The sequence below is a fragment of the Somniosus microcephalus genome, chromosome 4 (assembly GCF_052327205.1).
Source record: "Somniosus microcephalus isolate GS21.2 chromosome 4, FLI_Smic_1.0, whole genome shotgun sequence".
NCBI lineage: Eukaryota > Metazoa > Chordata > Chondrichthyes > Squaliformes > Somniosidae > Somniosus > Somniosus microcephalus.
The window spans coordinates 90,625,224-90,647,851 of record NC_140990.1 but is presented as its reverse complement, the minus strand read 5'-3'; the positions used below and the strand labels follow the sequence as shown (position 1 = coordinate 90,647,851).

The 22,628-nt window shown below is 48.0% G+C and overlaps 1 protein-coding gene across 1 annotated transcript in view; it reads left to right on the top strand.

Moving 5' to 3' along the window:
- The first annotated feature begins 2,917 nt into the window (after positions 1-2,917).
- LOC147119505 (adenylate cyclase type 2-like) overlaps positions 2,918-22,628 on the top strand; it is a 172,743-nt gene continuing 153,032 nt past the window's right edge. The window contains exon 1 of the mRNA XM_085985056.1: positions 2,918-3,647. The gene's annotated coding sequence lies outside the window, so the exon portion shown is untranslated. The remainder of the gene's footprint in view (positions 3,648-22,628) is intronic.

The following is a 22,628-nucleotide window of genomic DNA, read 5'->3' as shown; positions in this document are numbered from 1 at the left end:
AAGTGGCAAATGGAATTTAACCTGGAAAAGTGCGAGGTGATGCATTTTGGACGGACAAATAAGGCAAGGGAATACACAATGAGTGGTAGGACCCTAGGAAGTACAGAGGGTCAGAGGGATCTTGGTGTACATGTACATAGATCTCTGAAGGCAGCAGAACAGGTAGATAAGGTGGTTAAAAAGGCTTATGGGATACTTGCCTTCATTAGCAGAGGCATAGAATATAAGAGCAGGGAGGTTATGATGGAGCTGTACAAAACGCTGGTGAGGCCACAGCTGGAATACTGTGTGCAGTTCTGGTCACCACACTATAGGAAGGATGTGATTGCTTTGGAGAGGGTGCAGAGAAGATTCACCAGGATGTTACCTGGGATGGAGCGTTTCAGCTATGAAGAGAGGCTGGACAGGCTGGGGTTGTTTTCCTTGGAGCAAAGGAGGCTGAGGGGGGACCTGATTGAGGTGTACAAAATGATGAGGGGCATAGATAGGGTAGATAAAGAGGAACTTTTCCCCTTAGTAGGGGGGTCAATAACAAGGGGGCACAGATTCAGGGTAAGAGGCAGGAGATTTAGAGGGGATTTGAGGAGGAACTTTTTCACCCAGAGGGTGGTTGGAAGCTGGAACTCACTGCCTGAAAGGGTGGTAGAGGCAGGAACCCTCACAACATTCAAGAAGCATTTGGATGAGCACTTGAAACGCCACAGCATACAAGGCTATGGACCAAATGCTGGAAAATGGGATTAGACTGGACAGGGAGGGATGGGCGGCGCGGACACGATGGGCCGAAGGGCCTCTTTCTGTGCTGTAAAAACTCTATGACTCTATGACAGAAAGAGAGAGAGAGATTGAGACAAATTGAGAGAGAGATTGAGAGAGAAACAGAGAGTGAGAGAGACAGATTGTGAGAGAGTTTGCAAATGGGACAAACACCCAATTGAGATCCTACATGCAGAATTCTGTAAAAGTATCCTCCGGACTCAAAGGAAAACAGTAAACAACGCATGCAGGGCAGAACTAGGCCAATATCCATTAATAATCACTATCCAAAAAAGAGCCACCAAATTTTGGAAACACCTAGAAATGAGCAACCCCCACTGCTATCATTACGAAGCCCTGAAATGCCAAGAGAGGACCATAAAGAAGAATACCCTCAGTCAACTAGTCCTGGGACTCAGTGAAGTAACTACTAACACTACTAACAATAACCAGCCCCAGGACAGTGACAGCGTAACACAAAGAATTCGACCCAACACAATCGTCGCTAAGCAAAAGGAAAAATATCTGTCATATTGGGCAGAAACAACAAAAACCCAAAGCAAACTCAATTGCTACTTGGCCCTAAACAGACAATACAACATGGCTGATTACCTGACCATGGTAAAGGATAGCAAACTGAGAAAAACTTTGACAATGTACAGACTTAGTGAACATAACCTGGCGATCGAAAAAGGTAGACACAGGCAGACCCGGCTACCAAGAGAGGACAGGATATGCTCTCACTGCAGTCAGGGAGTGGTGGAGACAGAGATGCACTTCCTCACAGCTTGTAGAAAATATCAGGGCATAAGGGAGAATTTCTACCCAAAATTCACAAAAATATGCCCAGAATTCAGAAATTTGAATGACGACTAAAAACTCCCATACCTACTAGGGGAAGAGAGAAATTGTATAACACTAGCGGCACACTATGTTACAGCTTGCCATAAACAGAGGGACAACCACTAGATATAAGAAAAGAGTATATATAAATTATATGAAAGTATATTTATACACTCAGGGATATATCTGTTTATACACTGTATGGATAGATCTGTATTTTTGTGAACAAACATGAATGTTTTTCGATGCTTTGGCAACATAAGATGTAACTTGTCATGCCAATAAAGCGATTTGAATTGAATTGAGATAGTGTGTGAGAGAGAGGTAGAGAGACAGAGACACACACAGATTGAGAGACAGAGAGAGAGAGATGGTAACAGAGAGAGAGAGACATACACCGATTGAGGGACAGAGAGACAGAGAGTGAGAGATGGAGAGAGAGAAACTGTACCTTTTTGCTATGTAAGCTTTGGCAATATGGTTCTCTGTAAACTTTCATGCCAATAAAGCATTTGAATTGGAATTGGAAAATTGGACAGAGATTGAGTGGCAGAGCCCTGTGTGATGGAGACCACTTCCTGTGGTGTGTTGTCTTTAAGTCAGTAACTATCCTGTCTCCGGTAGCGATCGATAGTGGGCCCCCCTCCCGAGTTGTGCTCCTGGAGCCGATCGATATGAGCTGGCCACATTAGCAGACTCCATTAGTGGCAGGAGTAAGTGGCAGGCGCCCAACAGGTCTGTGAAAGCTTGTTAATGGAGCAGCAACCGTGCAGGGTCAGCGCTCCACGCTGTCCTGTGTTAACGATGCCTGGTGCTCAGGCGAGGGGGAGGCGGAGGGGGCGAGGGGAGGCGAGGGGAGAGGAGAGGGGGGAGGGCGCACTGGAAGGCACTGAGGCCTGTTGAGGAAGCACCTGGGAGTACTTAACCGCCACTTGGAAAGCTTTACCGGGATATCGCTTCTGTGTCCTGGGGCCAATATTTATCCCTCAAATAAACATCACTTCCACAATAAACAAACCAGACGATCAGGTCGTTATCACATTGCCGTTTATCACTCTGGTCTCTGGACCAGATGGTTGTGGGTTTAAATCCAAGCCCAGAGACTTGAGCACAAGTGTCTCGGCTGAAGCTCCAGCGCAGTGCTGAGGGAGCGCCGCGCTCCCGGGAAGCGCCGTATTTTCGTCTGAGACGTTAAAAACCGAGGCCCCCGTCTACCCTCTCTCGGGTGGACGGAAAAGATTCCACGGCCACTATTGGAAGAAGAGCGGGGCGGGGGGTGGGGGGAGTGAGTTATGGGGCCTAATATTTATCCCTCAGCTCAACATCGCTAAAACAAAAACACCAGATTGCTGTTCGTGGGATCTTGCTGTGCGCAAATTGGCTGCCCGCGTTTCCCGCATCACAGCGGTGACTGGGCTGGGAAAATACTTCATTGGCCCGAAACCGCTGTGGAAATGCAGGTCTTTCTTTCGGTTTTTTTTTGTTGGAAAATTGCTCTTTTTTGGGATCTTGCTGTGCGCAAATCGGCTGCTACGTTTCTCCGCAAGGTTGACCACACTGCCAACAAAGCACTTTCGATTGGCTGCAAAAAAGAAAAAGCGCTCCGGGACGTCCTGAGGTTATGAAACGCGTTGCCCAAAGAAAAAGTCTCTCGATTCTGTTCGCTTCTTGCCTTTCTCCGCCTCTTCCACTCCACTCAATGTTTCCGCAGTCCCATTGATAGCATCGCCTGCTATTTCGAGCTCACTTCCTCAAATCATGCTTGCCTGACCAGAAAAACCAGCTTGGCAACTTTATTCTGACTGCAGGGAGTTTTCAATCAGAGACAGAGACTCACGCAATAGAAACACACACACACAAAGTCACAAGAGTCTTTATTCTTTTCAAGAACTCACCTGTCTCGACATCATATCAGACCGAGCCCCTCCCCACCCTCACTTGGTCAGACACCCGCTGGATCGGATTCTACACCTGACGTCCCCCCACCATCGTCCCGACTCCAGGATTTATCACAGCTCATTCGCAGAGGACTCGCTTGTCTCCTTCTGGTATGTAACTAATTGTTCCAGCAATTGTGAGTTGGTGGGCCAAGCCCTTCATTGGAGCTGATCGTGTGGTCACATTCAGTGCAACCCAGCGACTGCGACAGGTTAGTGCCAGAGAGAGAAACGAATGGGCACCCGGGAGTGAGTTACAGGCTGGAATCTAATCGAGGGGTTCAGGTGGTTTATATATAGAATAACAGATACCCGGGAGTGAGTTACAGGCTGGAATCTAATCGATGGGTTCAGGTGGTTTATATATAGAATAACAGATACCCGGGAGTGAGTTACAGGCTGGAATCTAATCGAGGGGTTCGGGGTGGTTTATATATAGAATAACAGATACCCGGGAGTGAGTTACAGGCTGGAATCTAATCGATGGGTTCAGGTGGTTTATATATAGAATAACAGATACCCGGGAGTGAGTTACAGGCTGGAATCTAATCGAGGGGTTCGGGTGGTTTATATATAGAATAACAGATACCCGGGAGTGAGTTACAGGCTGGAATCTAATCGATGGGTTCAGGTGGTTTATATATAGAATAACAGATACCCGGGAGTGAGTTACAGGCTGGAATCTAATCGAGGGGTTCGGGGTGGTTTATATATAGAATAACAGATACCCAGGAGTGAGTTACAGGCTGGAATCTAATCGAGGGGTTCGGGGTGGTTTATATATAGAATAACAGATACCCAGGAGTGAGTTACAGGCTGGAATCGAATCGAGGGGTTCGGGGTGGTTTATATATAGAATAACAGATACCCGGGAGTGAGTTACAGGCTGGAATCTAATCGAGGGGTTCGGGGTGGTTTATATATAGAATAACAGATACCCGGCAGTGAGTTACAGGCTGGAATCTAATCGAGGGGTTCGGGTGGTTTATATGTAGAATAACAGATACCCAGGAGTGAGTTACAGACTGGAATCTAATCGAGGGGTTTGGGGTGGTTTATATATAGAATAACAGATACCCGGGAGTGAGTTACAGGCTGGAATCTAATCGAGGGGTTCAGGTGGTTTATATATAGAATAACAGATACCCGGGAGTGAGTTACAGGCTGGAATCTAATCGAGGGGTTCGGGTGGTTTATATATAGAATAACTGATACCCAGGCGTGAGTTACAGGCTGGAATCTAATCGAGGGGTTCGGGGTGGTTTATATATAGAATAACAGATACCCGGGAGTGAGTTACAGGCTGGAATCTAATCGAAGGGTTCAGGTGGTTTATATATAGAATAACAGATACCCGGGAGTGAGTTACAGGCTGGAATCTAATCGAGGGGTTCGGGTGGTTTATATATAGAATAACTGATACCCGGGAGTGAGTTACAGACTGGAATCTAATCGAAGGGTTCACGTGGTTTATATATAGAATAACCGATGCCCGGGAGTGAGTTACAGGCTGGAATCTAATCGAGGGGTTCGGGTGGTTTATATATAGAATAACAGATACCCGGGCGTGAGTTACAGTCTGGAATCTAATCGAGGGGTTCGGGTGGTTTATATATAGAGTAACAGATACCCAGGAGTGAGTTACAGGCTGGAATCTAATCGAGGGGTTCGGATGGTTTATATATAGAATAACAGATACCCGGGATTGAGTTACAGCCTGGAATCTAATCGAGGGGCTCAGGTGGTTTTTATATAGAATAACAGATACCCGGCCGTGAGTTACAGGCTGGAATCTAATCGTGGGTTCAGGTGGTTTATATATAGAGTAACAGATACCCAGGAGTGAGTTACAGGCTGGAATCTAATCGAGGGGTTCGGATGGTTTATATATAGAATAACAGATACCCGGGAGTGAGTTACAGGCTGGAATCTAATCGTGGGTTCAGGTGGTTTATATATAGAATAACAGATACCCGGGAGTGAGTAACAGACTGCAATCTAATCGAGGGGTTCGGTTCGTTTATATATAGAATAACAGATACCAGGAGTGAGTTACAGGCTGGAATCTAATCGAGGGGTTCGGGGTGGTTTATATATAGAATAACAGATACCCGGGAGTGAGTTACAGGATGGAATCTAATCGAGGGGTTCGGGGTGGTTTATATATAGAATAACAGATACCCGGGAGTGAGTTACAGGCTGGAATCTAATCGAGGGGTTCGGGTGGTTTATATATAGAATAACAGATACCCAGGAGTGAGTTACAGGCTGGAATCTAATCGAGGGGTTCAGGTGATTTATATATAGAATAACAGATACCCGGGAGTGAGTTACAGGCTGGAATCTAATCGAGGGGTTCAGGGTGGTTTATATATAGAATAACAGATACCCGGGAGTGAGTTACAGGCTGGAATCTAATCGAGGGGTTCGGGTGGTTTATACGTAGAATAATAACAGATACCCGGGAGTGAGTTACAGGCTGGAATCTAATTGAGGGGTTCAGGGTGGTTTATATATAGAATAACAGATACCCGGGAGTGAGTTACAGGCTGGAATCTAATCGAGGGTTTCAGGTGGTTTATATATAGAATAACAGATACCCGGGAGTGAGTTACAGGCTGGAATCTAATCGAGGGGTTCAGGTGGTTTATGTTGTATCTGTGTGTTAATGAAGACCCGGAAAGCAGGAGTCGATTTAACAAGTGTTTACTGAACAAACTCTGGAGGTGAACTAAACTATACAAGACGCTATACAGGCTTATATACCCGAGTGGTCACTACCGGTACCACAGTACACAGGGGCCTCAAAAAAACATAGTTCCTCTTAAAGGCACATACACCACAATTCCTCCCCTTTTAGATAAACAGTACATAATATTTTAAGTAATCATTAATTAACATTTTTACCAGAACAATAATCTACACATTTGCTGAAGTTAATCAATTACAAATTCAGTCTCTCTGGAGGCTTCCTGACTTGGTACGGATAACGCCTCAGTGGTGTAGTAGGTTTCGGTGGTGTAGTAGGTTCTTTTGGCAAGGTCGATTCGGCTTGAATGCCAGTGTCGGGTTCATCTGGTTCCAGTATCACCGGATCGGAGGTAGATACTATGGGGATCTCTGCTTCATCATTAGGCGTATAGAGTTGTGGTGTAGGTTGTCCCTTTTCGGAGGACTCTATGATCTGGTCAGCATGGCGCCTTATTATGCTTTCTCCAATGTCCACGGTATACATCAGCGGTCCTAGTCGTGTGCAAATAGTTCCAGGCTGCCATTTCTCAGTACGGTAGTCCCGGGCCAAAACTTGTTGACCTATCTGGAAGGTTCTAGTTGGCCTTTCATTCATGCCTTGAAATTGCCGGTTCTCTACGTCCCTTCTGATGTTTGGCTTGATCAAATCCAGCCGGCATCTTCGTGTTCTATTGAAAAACATCATGGCGGGGGTTTGGTTTGTAACCACATGTGTTGCATTCCTGTACGCAAACAAGAAGTTATCTACCTTATGTTGTAGATTTATGTCTTCATTCCCCACGGCTTTTATGGCCTTCTTGAAGGTCTGGACAAACCTTTCAGCTAATCCATTGGTGGCGGGATGGTATGGGGTGGACGTGTAGTGCTTAACCCCATTGTTTTTTTAAGAACTTCCTGAATTCTTCGGATACAAATTGCGGTCCATTATCAGAACAGATCTGTTCAGGCAGCCCATTCCTGGCGAATATGGTCCTTAATACTGTGATGGTTTTTTCCGCGGTGGTGTAGGACATCTTTATTACCTCCGGCCACTTGGAGTGTGCATCAACCGAAATTAAGAACATTGAGTCCATAAATGGAAAGCAAAGTCGATATGTACCCTTTGCCAGGGAGATGAGGGCCACTCCCATGGATGTAGAGGGGCTTGTGGTGGGGCGTTTTGGACCTTCTGGCATCCTAGGCAGCTCTTGGTCATTTCTTCGATGTCTCCATCGATACCTGGCCACCACACAAATGCTCTGGCTAAGTTCTTCATTTTCACTCCACCCAGATGCCCCTCGTGAAGCTCCTTTAGCACTTTATCCTGGAGTTTGGGTGGAATCACCACTCTGGATCCACACATCAAGGTTCCTCGGCACACTGACAGCTGTTCTCTTCTTTGCGAGAATGCTGGTAACAGTTGTTCGCCATGTGCTGGCCACCCCTTCACCGTTAAATCGTAGACTCGTGAGAGAGTTGGGTCATTTCTCGTTTCCTTTTCAATGGTAGAATTTGTCACTGGTAGACATTCAACTATGGTTGAGTGGAACATCTCAACTGGGTCCACTGTAGGTGCCTCTTCTACCATTGGCAATGGTAGGCGCGATAAACCGTCAGCATTCCCATGTTGTTTTGTTCCTTTGTATTCTATGTCATGTTGGTGTGCCCCTAGGAAAAGGGACCACCTCTGTAGCCTTTGCGCTGTCATAATGGGAACGCCCTTTTTAGGGTTGAATATGGAGACGAGGGGTTGATGGTCAGTCAACAAGGTAAATTTTTGTCCGTGTAGGTAATGGTTGAATTTCTTCACCCCCCACACCAGGCTGAGTGCCTCCCTGTCGATCTGGGCATAGTTACGCTCAGCTGAGTTCAATGAGCGTGACGCAAAAGCTATCGGCCGCTCCGAGCCATCAGGGAATTTATGCGATAACACCGCTCCCACGCCGTAAGGGGATGCACCGCACGCCAGTCTGATTGGCAGTGATGGGTTGTAATGAGCCAACACTTCCTTGGACGTGATCAAGCCTTTGCATTTATGGAAGGCACGTTTACAGTCTTCGCTCCATTTCCAAATTATTCCCGTTTGTAGCAGTGCGTTAAGAGGGTGCAGAACCGTTGACAAGTTCAGTAAAAATTTATGATAGTAATTTATTAATCCCAGGAACGACCTTAATTGTGAGACATTTTCAGGCGCTGGGGCTTTTACGACCGCTTCAATTTTTTTTCAGGTGATTTATGCAACCCTTCTTCGTTAATGATATGGCCACAATATGATATTTGTTTCTGGAAAAATTCGCACTTGGGGTGATTTGCTCATAGGCCCCATTCTCTCAGCCTCGTGAGCACCTGCTCCAAATTGGCAAGGTGCTCGTTGTCATTTTCTCCTGTTACAAGGATGTCGTCTAGGTAGCATTGAGTCCCTGGAATCCCTTGCAGTACTTGCTCCATAGCTCTTTGCCAGATAGCTGGAGCGGATGCTACTCCGAAAACTAGCCGATTGTACTGGTACAGGCCTTTGTGTGTGTTTATCGTGAGATACTTTTTAGAGGTCTCCTCAACCTCCATCTGTAGATATGCCTGTGCCAAGTCAATTTTGGTGAAACATTTCCCTCCGGATAGTGAGGCGAAAATATCTTCTATCCTCGGAAGAGGATACTGTACCGTATGAAGAATCGGGTTTACAGTCACCTTGAAGTCCCCACAGATGCGAATTTTTCTTTGTTCTTATCATTATTCAATGTTTTCTTCATGACCGGGATGATGGGTGTTGCCCACTCGCTCCAATCTACCTTGGATAACACGCCTGCTTTTTCCAAATTCTCCAGCTCTGCCTCGACTGCTGGACGAATTGCATATGGCACCGGCCATGCCTTAAAAAACTTGGGAATTGCCGCATCTTCTACTTTTATTGAGGCGGTGGCGCCTTTCAGGGTTCCTAGTTCCTGTTGAAACACTTCTTTGGCGTTAGCCAAGATTTCTTTTAATCGTCCAGGGATGATGTCATCATCATTTTTTTTCTTACTGGTCACCGTCAGTGCCTGAATGGAGTGCCAGTCCAAACGTATCTTTCTGATCCATTCACGTCCCAACAATAGTGGACCACCATCTTGCAGAACGTATAAATACAACTTCTGTATTTCCTTGCCGTTGTATACAACAGGCACCCTTATTTTCCCTCTGGGGTATACTTTCTGCCCCGTATATGTCTTCAAGATAATGGATGTGTCTTTCAAAGGTATATGCGGAAATAGCCGCTCGTAATCCCGTCGACTTATGACGGTCAGAGCTGATCCTGTATCTAGCTCTATTTTAACTGGGGACCCCGCTATTGTGAGGGTAACCCAATCTTCTTTGGCAATTACATTATGTAATTTGAGACAGCTCTTCTGGTCTTTGGAGCTACTGTCTGTCATCATTTGTACCTTCCTGTACTTTTCCTTATTGACCTTTTTACTGTCAGCGGATTTTTTTTCAGATCGGCATACACGTGCAATGTGTCCCATCTTTCCGCATTGCCTGCATGCTTTGTCCTTGAACCAGCAGTCCCTCTGGTCATGGGTGGATCTGCCGCAGCGATAACATCTCTCGAAATCCCGTGTCATTTCATGGGTGCCGAAGTCCTGTGGCTTTTGCTGTATCTCTGCAGCTCCTCTTGCTGCTGCTTCGTATGATACAGCCACACTGAAAGCCTTGTCCAGTGTCAAATCTTTCTCAGAAAGTAGTCTTTTCTGTGTTCCTTCGCTTAGGAGACCACAGATGAATTTGTCTCATAGAGAATCTGCCAGTCCTGCCCCGAATTGGCAGTGCTTTGACAGCTTTCGTAATTCGGTGAGGTAATCAGCGTTACTTTCATTCTTGTGCTGATTCCTCCTGAAGAATTTGAATCGTTCCGCTATCAGCAGCGGTGTTGGGTTTAAGTGCTCCTGTAGGGTATCAACAATCTCCTTAAAATTCTTGTCCATTGGTTTGGCTGAAGTGATCAAGTTTCGTAACAGCCCGTATGTCCTTGCGCCCATCAGATTTAGAAGTACCGATGCCTTTTTATCATCCGCTACTTCATTCGCCTTGCAATATACCTCCACTCTTTCCACATATGTGGTCCAATCCTCTATACCACTATCGAAAGCAGTAATATTGCCAGTCTTAGGCATCCTGAAAATCAAAAATGGCGCCTCCCGCGCTTTCTCTTCTTCCCTGTCACGTCAAGATGGCGCCTCCCGCGCTTTCTGCCGCTGCTGCCAACGCTGTTCTCCGCGTTTTTTAAAATTACATATATATTTTTAAACAGTTTCTCCGTCACTCCGTCGGACTCTCTGGGACTTTCCCCTCCCTTTGCTTGGTCCGAACGTCGACCTGCTTTGCAGCGCCGGCCGTGTCCTGAGTGCTCCACCCTCTGTCTCTGTTTGCTTCTGCCTTATGACTCGCTGACCGGCCCCGCTGCAGAGCTACCCGATCGAGCCGCAGCCCACCGCCCAGGAAGGATTAGTGCAGTACCTGCCACCAGCCCGTTTAGCTGGTGAAACCACAGTTTTTTTTTTTCTTCGACCTTCGTCTGAGGAATTGATCTCCTTGAGGTGCTGCCGAATTGCAGGTAAGTTCGTTTCTAACTCGTCGCCACTGTTGTATCCGTGTGTTAATGAAGACCCGGAAAGCAGGAGTCGATTTAACAAGTGTTTACTGAACAAAGTCTGGAGGTGAACCAAACTATACAAGACGCTATACAGGCTTATATACCCGAGTGGTCACTACCGGTACCACAGTACACAGGGGCCTCAAAAAAACATAGTTCCTCTTAAAGGCACATACACCACAGTTTATATATAGAATAACAGATACCCAGGAGTGAGTTACAGGCTGGAATCTAATCGAGGGGTTCGGGGGGTTTATATATAGAATAACAGATACCCAGGAGTGAGTTACAGGCTGGAATCTAATCGAGGGGTTCGGGGGGTTTATATATAGAATAGCAGATACCCGGGAGTGTGTTACAGGCTGGAATCTAATCGAGGGGTTCTGGGGGTTTATATATAGAATAGCAGATACCCAGGAGTGTGTTACAGGCTGGAATCTAATCGAGCAGTTCGGGTGGTTTATCTATAGAATAACAGATACCCAGGAAACTAATTACAGGCTGGAATCTAATTGAGGGGTTTTGAATGCCAATATGTAAATGTTGGAACACATGGGAGTGTATCTGTCTCGAACTGGAGGTGCTGAAATTCTTAATAGCCTCAATGCAACTGGTGCCATGTGTCTGACTGTAACTTGGAAGATCCTGACAATTAATGGTCTGTCGGAAATGTCTAAACTCTCCCGTCCTTGTGTGTCTGGAGCTTAGAATCTGAGCAGTGAGGCGGAGTCAGGCAGATGTGGTTGGGGTCACATCTGGATGGGAGTATCGGGCGAACACTGACTGCCAAGGCTACCAGATGATGTGGGCATCCGGTTTGACACCTTGTCTTCCTCTCTCACTCCATTCCCACCCCCAGCCCTCTGCGTATGCCCTGCAATCAACCACACACAGGCATATTCCCTCCCGTCTGATACCGACTCCTCCCCTATCTCAACTCAGCTGCTGCTGAAACCCTCGTCTGTGCCTTTGTTACCTTTCGACTCGCCGATTCCTACGCACTCCTTTTTAAAAATTCATTCATGGGATGTGGGCGTCGCTGGCAAGGCCAGCATCTATTGCCCATCCCTAATTGCCCCTTGAGAAGGTGGTGGTGAACCACCTTCTTGAACCGCTGCAGTCCGTGTGGTGAAGGTGCTCCCACAGTGCTGTTAGGTAGGGAGTTCCAAGATTTTGACCCAGCGACGATGAAGGATCGGCGATATATTTCCAAGTCAGGATGGTGTGTGACTTGGAGGGGAAGTTGGAGGTGGTGGTGTTCCCATGCGCCTGCTGCCCTTGTCCTTCTAGGTGGAAGAGGTCGCGGGTTTGGGAGTTGCTGCCGAAGAAGCCTTGGCGAGTTGCTGCAGCGCATCTTGTAGATGGTACACACTGCAGCCACGGTACGCCGGTGGTGGAGGGAGTGAATGTTTAAGGTGGTGGATGGGGTGCCAATCAAGGGGGCTGCTTTGTCCTGGATGGTGTCGAGCTTCTTGAGTGTTGTTGGAGCTGCACTCATCCAGGCAAGTGGAGAGTATTCCATCACACTCCTGACTTGTGCCTTGTAGATAGTGGAAAGGCTTTGGGGAGTCAGGAGGTGAGACACTCACCGCAGAATACCCAGCCTCTGACCTGCTCTTGGAGCCACAGTATTTATGTGGCTGGTCCAGTTACGTTTCTGGTCAATGCATTCCAGGCCAGCCACTCATCTTCCACCCTCCATAAACCTGAGGTCATCCAAAACGCGACTGCCCGTGTCCTAACTCACACCAAGACCCGTTTACCCATCATCCCCTGTGCTCGCTGACCTACACTGGCTCCCGGTCCGGCAACACCTCGAATTTGAAATTCTCAGCCTTGTTTTCAAATCCCTCCCTGGCCTCGCCCCCTCCCTATCTCTGTAATCACCTTCAGCCCCACAACAACCCCCCACCCCCCCGAGTAATCTGCGCTCCTCTAATTCTGCCCTCTTGAGCATCCCCAATTAAAATCGCTCCACCATTGGCGGCCGTGCCTGGGCCCTGAGCTCTGGAATTCCCTCCCGAAACCTCTCCGCCTCTCTCCTCCTTTAAAATGTTCCTTAACACCTACCTCTTTGACAAGCTTTTGGTCACCTACCCTCATATCTCCTTATGGGGCTCGGTGTCAAAAGGTTCGGTGTCAAATTTTGTTTGATAACAGTCCTGTGCAGCGCATTAGGTCATTTTACTGCGTTAAATGTGCTATATAAATGCAAGTTGTTGTTGTTATACGGCCCGTGTGTGTCTCAGTGTCAGCTCCTGTACATGTACAGTACACAGCGGGTAAAAGGGAACGATTCACTCCCGTCTGGTACTGTACGGCCCGTGTGTGTCTCAGTGTCAGCTCCTGTACATGTACAGTACACAGTGGGTAAAAGGGAACGATTCACTCCCGTCTGGTACTGTACGGCCCGTGTGTGTCTCAGTGTCAGCTCCTGTACATGTACAGCACACAGTGGGTAAAAGGGAATGATTCACTCCCGTCTGGTACTGTACGGCCCGTGTGTGTCTCAGTGTCAGCTCCTGTACATGTACAGTACACAGTGGGTAAAAGGGAACGATTCACTCCTGTCTGGTACTGTACGGCCCGTGTGTGTCTCAGTGTCAGCTCCCGTACATGTACAGTACACAGCGGGTAAAAGGGAACGATTCACTCCCGTCTGGTACTGTACGGCCCGTGTGTGTCTCAGTGTCAGCTCCTGTACATGTACAGCGCACAGCGGGTAAAAGGGAACGATTCACTCCCGTCTGGTACTGTACGGCCCGTGTGTGTCTCAGTGTCAGCTCCTGTACATGTACAGCACACAGCGGGTAAAAGGGAATGATTCACTCCCGTCTGGTACTGTACGGCCCGTGTGTGTCTCAGTGTCAGCTCTTGTACATGTACAGTACACAGCGGGTAAAAGGGAATGATTCACTCCCGTCTGGCACTAAGACCTGTGTGTGTCTCAGTGTCAGCTTCTGTACATGTACAGCACACAGCGGGTAAAAGGGAACAATTCATTCCTGTCTGGTACTGTACGGCCCGTGTGTGTCTCAGTGTCATCTCCTGTACATGTACAGCACACAGCGGGTAAAAGGGAATGATTCACTCCCGTCTGGTACTGTACAGCCCGTGTGTGTCTCAGTGTCAGCTCCTGTACATGTACAGCACACAGCGGGTAAAAGGGAATGATTCACTCCCGTCTGGTGCTGTACAGCCCGTGTGTGTCTCAGTGTCAGCTCCTGTACATGTACAGCACACAGCGGGTAAAAGGGAATGATTCACTCCCGTCTGGTACTGTACAGCCCGTGTGTGTCTCAGTGTCAGCTCCTGTACATGTACAGCACACAGCGGGTAAAAGGGAACGATTCACTCCCGTCTGGTACTGTACGGCCCGTGTGTGTCTCAGTGTCAGCTCCTGTACATGTACAGCACACAGCGGGTAAAAGGGAACGATTCACTCCCGTCTGGTACTGTACGGCCCGTGTGTGTCTCAGTGTCAGCTCCTGTACATGTACAGCACACAGTGGGTAAAAGGGAATGATTCACTCCCGTCTGGTGCTGTACGGCCCGTGTGTGTCTCAGTGTCATCTCCTGTACATGTACAGAACACAGCGGGTAAAAGGGAACGATTCACTCCCGTCTGGTACTGTACGGCCCGTGTGTGTCTCAGTGTCAGCTCGGGTACATGTACAGCACACAGCGGGTAAAAGGGAACGATTCACTCCCGTCTGGTGCTGTACAGCCCGTGTGTGTCTCAGTGTCATCTCCTGTACATGTACAGCACACAGCGGGTAAAAGGGAATGATTCACTCCCGTCTGGTACTGTACGGCCTGTGTGTGTCTCAGTGTCAGCTCCTGTACATGTACAGCACACAGCGGGTAAAAGGGAATGATTCACTCCCGTCTGGTACTGTACGGCCTGTGTGTGTCTCAGTGTCAGCTCCTGTACATGTACAGTACACAGCGGGTAAAAGGGAATGATTCACTCCCATCTGGTACTGTACGGCCTGTGTGTGTCTCAGTGTCAGCTCCTGTACATGTACAGTACACAGTGGGTAAAAGGGAACGATTCACTCCCGTCTGGTACTGTACGGCCCCGTGTGTGTCTCAGTGTCAGCTCCTGTACATGTACAGCACACAGCGGGTAAAAGGGAACAATTCACTCCAGTCTGTATGGCTGCTGTGTATCTCAGTGGGTAGCACTCTCGCCTGTGAGTCAGAAGGTCGTGGGTTTGAGCCCCCACTCTGGAGACTCGAGCGCCACAATCCAGGGCTGACACTCCCAGTGCCAGTAATGAGGGAGTGCTGCACTGTCGGAGGTGCCGTCTTTCGGATGAGACATTAAACCGAGGCCCTGTCTGTCCTCTCGGGTGGACGTAAAAGATCCCAGGGCACTATTTTAATGAAGAGCAGAGGGAGTTATCCCCGGTATCCTGAGATCAAAATTCATCCCTCACCCAACATCACTAAAACAGATGATCTGGTCATTATCACATTGCTGTTCATGGGATCTCGCTGTGCAGAAATTGGCTGCCTGTTTCCTACATTGCAACAGTGACTACACTTCAAAAAAGTACTTCATTGACTGTACAGTGCTTTGGGACATCCTGAGGTCATGAAAGGCCCTGGATAAATGCAATTTATTTCTGTTTTTCTGTTTCTATCTGTTTATCCCTGTCTCCTCTTTCTCGCTCTCTCTGTTTCTGTTTCTCTATTTTGCTCTCTCTCTGCCTCTCGCTCTCCGTCTCTCTTTCTGTTTCTGTTTCTCTTTTGCTCTCTATGTCTCTTTCTCTCTCTGTCCCTGTCACTCTGTCTCTTTCTGTCTCTATTTCTGTCTCTCTCTCTGTCTGACTCTGTCTCTCTCATTGTTTCTCTCTCTGTCTCTCTCTGTTGCCCTGTCTCTCTCTGTCACTCTCTCAATCTCTCTCTGGCTCTCTCTCAATCTGTCTCTCTCTCAGTCAGTCTCTCAATCTGTCTCTCTCTCAATCAGTTTCTCTCTCAATTTGTCTCTCTCTCAATCAGTCTCTCTCTCAATCTGTCTCTCTCTGTCACTCTCTCAATCTGTCTCTCTCTCAATCTGTCTCTCTCTCAATCTGTCTCTCTCTGTTGCCCTGTCTCTCTCTGTCACTCTCTCAATCTCTCTCAATCAGTCTCTCTCTCAATCTGTCTCTCTCTCAATCAGTCTCTCTCTCAATCAGTCTCTCTCTCAAACAGTCTCTCTCTCTGTCTCGCTTTCTCTCTCTGTCTATGTCTCTCTCTGTCACTCGTTCTCTGTCTCTGTCTCTCCCTCTGTCTCTCCTCTCAATCTCTGTCTCTCTCAATCGCTTTCTCTCCCTCTCTCTCTCTCTCTCTCACCCCCAACCTCCCTCTGGCTCTCTCTTCCACTCTGTCTCTTTCTGTCTATCTCTCCTGCTCTCTCTCTCTCTCCCTCTGTCACTCATTCTCTCTGTCTGTCTCTTTCTCTCTCTGTCTCACCTCTCAATCTCTGTCTCACTCTCTCTCTCTCGCTCTCTGTCTCTCTCTCCCCCTCTGGTTCTCTCTGTTTCAGTTCAGTTCAGTTCAGTTCAGTTCAAATGCTTTATTGGCATGAAAGTTTACAGAGAACCATATTGCCAAAGCTTACATAGCAAAAAGGTACAGTTTTCCAACATTCTGTAGGTGTCAATCGATTTGACATTTGTTGGGTACATACAATATTACTTTTAAACAATATTAATTTTAAACAGTCTTTCTACTTCATTTGGTATGTTCAATATTAATTTTAAACAGTCTTACTTTTAAACAGTCCTCAGGTTGTGACATGTTGTTACATATTTAGCCCCAAGGTATGGTCTGTCTCCTTCTCCTAGGACTAATCTCAATTTTGACAGATCATCCAATTCCTTGAAATCTGGGGTTGTTTGGCTTAGCTTGTTGAATAATATGTTTCTTGATGTGTTGAATTTTTCGCATTTTAGGAGGAAATGCATTTCTGTTTCAACCTCGCCAGCCAGACATTGATCGCATATTCTATTCTCTCTAGGCTGCCAGGATTTCTTGTATCTGCCTTTTTCAATTTCCAGTTGGTGGTCGCTTAGTCTGTACCTGGTGAGGGTCTGTCTCTGTTTTGTGTCTCTGATGGTCGTGAGGTAGTCTGCCAGTTTATATTCTCTTTTTAGGGCCCGGTAACATTCTAATCTGCTTTGGCTTTCGGTTATTTTGTTCCAATGTTCCAGGTAGGTTTCTTTGCATTTTTTAATGATTTGGTTCACTCGGATTGGTGTTTGGACGGCTGTGTTGGTCTGGGGCTGGTCAGGGTCCGGCTGAGTACTTAGTTTCAGTAGCAGCTGACTCAGGGGACTCTTTTCTGGGTTTAGCTCTTGGGTCTGAAAGGCTTTGAAATGAAGGGTGTCTGGGGAGCTAGATTTGAGGTGATTTAGGAAGTTTAGTGCTCGTTTTTGGATGTTTATTATCAGTGGGTATCTGCCTAGTTCGGCTCTGCATGCATTTGTTGGCGTTTTTCTTTGGGTGCGAAGGATGCTTCGGCAGAATTCTGCATGTAGGGCTTCTATTGTGTGTTTTTCCCATTTAGTGTAGCTTTGGTGATTTAGCGGGCCCCATACTTCACTACCGTACAGTGCAATGGGCAGGATTATGCTGTCAAAAATTTTGAGCCAGATTTTGATTGGGATTTGGATGTTGTAGAATTTTCTTTTTATTGCATATAGGGCTCTTCGGGCTTTCTCTGTCTCTGTCTCGCTCTCTCTCTCTTTCTCTCTGTCTCTTGCTCTCTCACTCTCACTCTCTCTCTGTTTCTCTCTCCCCCTCTGGCTCTCTCTCTCTCGCTCTGTGTTTCTCTCTCCCCCTCTGCCTCTCTCTCTCTCTCTTTCTGTCTCTCAGTCACACTCAGTTCAGTTCAGTTCAGTTCAAATGCTTTATTGGCATGAAAGTTTACAGAGAACCATATTGCCAAAGCTTACATTGCAAAAAGGTACAGTTTTCCAACATTCTCTGTCTCTCTCTTTCAGTCTCTCTCTCTCTCTCTCTCTCTGTCTCTTTCTGTCTCTCTCAGTCTCACTCTCTCTCTCAGTCTCATTCTCTTTCTTTCTCTCAATCTCTTTCTCTGTCTGTCTCTCTCCCTCTGTCTCTCTCTCGCTCTCTGTCTCTTTCTCTCTCTCTGTCTCAGTCTCTCTCTCTCAATCTCTTTCTCTGTCTGTCTCTCTCTCTCCCTCTGTCTCTCTCTCTCTCTCTCTCTGTCTCTGTCTCTGTCTCTGTCTCAGTCTCACTCTCTCTGTCTCATTCTCTCTCTTTCTCTCTCTCAATCTCTTTCTCTGTCTGTATCTCTCTCTCTCCCCCTGTCTATCTCTCTCTCAGTCTCTCTCTCTCTTTCTCTTTCTCAATCTCTTTCTCTGTCTGTCTCTCTCTCTCCCTCTGTCTCTCTCTCTCTCTCTCTCTCTCTCTCCCTGTCTCTTTCTCTGTCTCTGTCTCAGTCTCACTCTCTCTGTCTCATTCTCTCTTTCTCTCTCTCAATCTCTTTCTCTGTCTGTATCTCTCTCTCTCTCTCTGTCTCTTTCTCTCTCTCTGTCTCAGACTCACTCTCTCTCTCTCTGTCTCATTCTCTCTCTTTCTCTCTCTCAATCTCTTTCTCTGTCTGCCTCTCTCTCTCTGTCTCATTCTCTCTCTTTGTCTGTATCTCTCTCCCCCCCTGTCTATCTCTCTCTCTCCGTCTCTCTCTCTGTCTTTATCTCTCTGTTTCCCTCTCTCTCAGTCTCCCTCCCTGTGTCTCTCTTTTTTCGTTGTGTGTCTTCCTTCCCTCCTCTCTCAGCCCCTCACGCAGCAGGCGTCTGCGAGCTTGCTCAGAGGCAGGAATTTGCTGGCCGTTGAACTGTGAAGCTGCTGGGTGGAGTCCTTCCTCCCTGCGGCCGGCTCCCCTCATCATTAGCCTCTTTTATTGACTTCTCTCCACACTTCGCCCTTCCTCTCCCATCCCTCGGGGAATGAGCCTGTACGCGCGGTGACCTGGAGGGTTCCCGTCCGGCACATCGCCTGCCCAGTGGTCCATCGCCACATCCCTGTCATAAATTCAAATTACGAAAAATCCCTCCGTTCATTTAATCGCGACCAGGTTCTCCATCGGTCACTGGTGTCAAAACCGAGCCCCAGATGAAGGTCTCCTCTCTCTGATGGGGGAACTGCGTGGAGTCAAACACTGACCTTTCACCCTCTGGGACCTGGGGTCAACTCCAGCACCAAACAGAGAGCATGAAGGTCTGATGGGGGAACTGAGTGGGAACAGTGGCAGGAATCTAATCGAGGGGTTCGGGGGTTTATATATAGAATAACAGATACCCGGGAGTGAGTTACAGTCAGGAATCTAATCGAGGGGTTCGGGTGGTTTATATATAGAATAACAGATACCCAGGAGTGAGTTACAGGCTGGAATCTAATCGAGGGGTTCGGGGGGTTTATATATAGAATAACAGATACCCAGGAGTGAGTTACAGGCTGGAATCTAATCGAGGGGTTCGGGGAGGTTTATATATAGAATAACAGATACCCGGCAGTGAGTTACAGGCTGGAATCTCACCGAGGAGTTCGGGTGGTTTATATATAGAATAACAGATACCCGGGAGTGAGTGACAGGCTGGAATCTAATCGAGCGGTTCGGGGGGTTTATATATAGAATAACAGATACCCGGGAGTGAGTTACAGGCTGGAATCTAATCGAGGGGTTCGGGTGGTTTATATATAGAATAACAGATACCCGGGAGTGAGTTACAGGCTGGAATCTAATCGAGGGGTTCGGGGGGTTTATATATAGAATAACAGATACCCGGGAGTGAGTTACAGGCTGGAATCTAATCGAGGGGTTCGGGTGGTTTATATATAGAATAACAGATACCCAGGAGCGAGTTACAGGCTGGAATCTAATCGAGGGGTTCGGGGGGTTTATATATAGAATAACAGATACCCAGGAATGAGTTACATGCTGGAATCTAATCGAGGGGTTCAGGTGGTTTATATATAGAATAACAGATACCCGGGAGTGAGTGACAGGCTGGAATCTAATCGAGCGGTTCGGGGGGTTTATATATAGAATAACAGATACCCGGGAGTGAGTTACAGGTTGGAATCTAATCGAGGGGTTCGGGTGGTTTATATATAGAGTAACAGATACCCGGGAGTGAGTTACAGACTGGAATCTAATCGAGGGGTTCGGGTGGTTTATATATAGAATAACAGATACCCGGGAGTGAGTTACAGGCTGGAATCTAATCGAGGGGTTCGGGTGGTTTATATATAGAATAACAGATACCCGGGAGTGAGTTACAGACTGGAATCTAATCGAGGGGTTCGGGGTGGTTTTTTGTAGATTAACTGCATTCCTTCCCAACACATCTCATACCTGCCCCTCCCACCTCACAAGCATTCCTTCACTCATGTCAATCCGCCCCCTCCCTTGATTGACAGTATTCCCCAGCCCCACCTTTCCGTAACACTTGGTTCAGTTTCCTGCCTCTCACTTCGGTAACCTTTGAGTCCAATAAAGATTTGCCTGGGACGCAATGACCCTTTCCTGTAGTTACTCCTCCACTTGACCTCTGCCCCCTGACAGATAATTTTCCAGGTCAGGTGGCAAATCGTCCAACCCTGAATGCTTTCTCAAGCCCAGGGGACCTTCGCAGAGATGCGGAGATTAACCCTTAAGACACCTCGATTGCAAAATTCTCATCATTGTTTTCAAATCTCTCCATGGCCTCGCCCCCTGCCTATCTCTGTAACCTCCTCCAGCCCCACAACCCCCCGAGATATCTGCGCTCCTCTAATTCTGCCCTCTTGAGCATCCCTGATTATAATCGCTCTGCCATTGGTGGCCGTGCCTTCTGTTGCCTAGGCCCTAAGCTCTGGAATTCCCTCCCTAAACCTCTCCGCCTCGCTACCTCTCTTTCCTCCTTTAAGACGCTCCATAAACCCTGCCTCGTCACCTGCCCTAATGTCTCCTTATGTGGCTCGGTGGCAAATTTGTTGTCTTATAATACTCCTGTGCAGCGCCCTGGGACGTTTTACTACGTTAAAGGCGTTATATAAAGACAAGTTGTTGTTGTTAGACTGCTGACATCCACTTTGTGCAGTTTGGCCTCACTCTGGGCTCTTGAGTCAGAAGGTCACGCCCCCTCACTCCGGAGACTCGAGCCCCCATAATCCGGGGCCGGCACTCCCGGCGCCAGTACTGAGGGAAGCGCTGCACTGTCGGAGGGGCCGTCTTTCAGATGAGACGTTAAAACTGAGGGCCCTGACTGCTCTCTCGGGTGGACGTAAAAGATCCCACGGCCGCTATTGGAAGAAAAGCAGAGTGGGGGAGATCTTTCCACTGTTCTGGGGCCAGTATCTATCCCTCAACCAACGTCACCAAAAATTAATCTCCTTCACTGAAATAAAGCTCGTAATTCAGCTCCCCACGCAGTGAAATGCTGAGCCCCATACAGAGCAGGAAAGGCCCAGGTTCCACCCCCCCCCCCCTGCACCGACCTGTGCTGTGTGAGTTGACCCCAGCCAGGGGGCGGGTGGTAGGGGCCTACAATTGATACTGAGCCCCACAGAGAACAGGAAGAGCCCAGGTTCCACCCCACCCCCCCAGTCTGTGCCGAGTTATCTGATCCCAGCCGGGGGCGGGCGGTAGTGGGGGGGGGGGCTATAATTGGGCCTCAGTGGCACACCCTCCCCATGGGTTTGGCGGGGGTGGGGGAGCATGAGGGATAAACACAGCCAGGATTCCAGCTCCCGATAACAATCTGGTGTCTCCCCCGCCCCGCCCTTGATCGACCTTCCGGCCACCGCTCGCTACCTGGGTTTGCACCTGAAGACGGGTGGCCGCTTTGGTGAGGTACCGGACGGCAGACTGTGCCCGTGAGGGAACCCGAACCCCAGCATACCAACAACAACAACAACTCACATTTATATAGCGCCTTTATCGTAGTAAAATGGCCCAAGACATTTCACAGGCGCAATTATCAAACAAAATTTGACACCGAGCCACATTTTTTTATTGTTCGTTTATGGGATGTGGGCGTCGCTGGCATGGCCATCATTTATTGCCCATCCCTAATTGCCCTTGAGAAGGTGGTGGTGAGCCACCTTCGTGAACCACTGCAGTCCGTGTGATGAAGGTACTTCCACAGTGCTGTTAGGGAGGGAGTTCCAGGATTTTGACCCAGTGACGATGAAGGATCGGCGATATACTTTTAAGTCAGGATGGTGTGTGACTTGGAGGGGAACTTGGAGGTGGTGGTGTTCCCATGCGCCTGCTGCCCTTGTCCTTCTAGGTGGAAGAGGTCGCGGGTTTGGGAGGTGCTGTCGAAGAAGCCTTGGCGAGTTGCTGCAGTGAATCTTGTAGATGGTACACACTGCAGCCACGGTGCGCCGGTGTGGAGGGAGTGAATGTTTAAGGTGGTGGATGGGGTGCCGATCAAGCGGGTTGCTTTGTCCTGGATGGTGTCGAGCTTCTTGAGTGTTGTTGGAGCTGCACTCATCCAGGCAAGTGGAGAGTATTCCATCACACTCCTGACTTGTGCCTTGTAGATGGTGGAAAGGCTTTGGGGAATCAGGAGGTGAGACACTCGCCGCAGAATACCCAGCCTCTGACCTGCTCTTGTAGCCACAGTTTTTATGTGGCTGGTTCAGTTAAGTTTCTGGTCAATGTCGACCCCCAGGATGTTGATGGTGGGGGATTCGGCGATGGTAATGCCATTGAATGTCAAGGGGAGGTG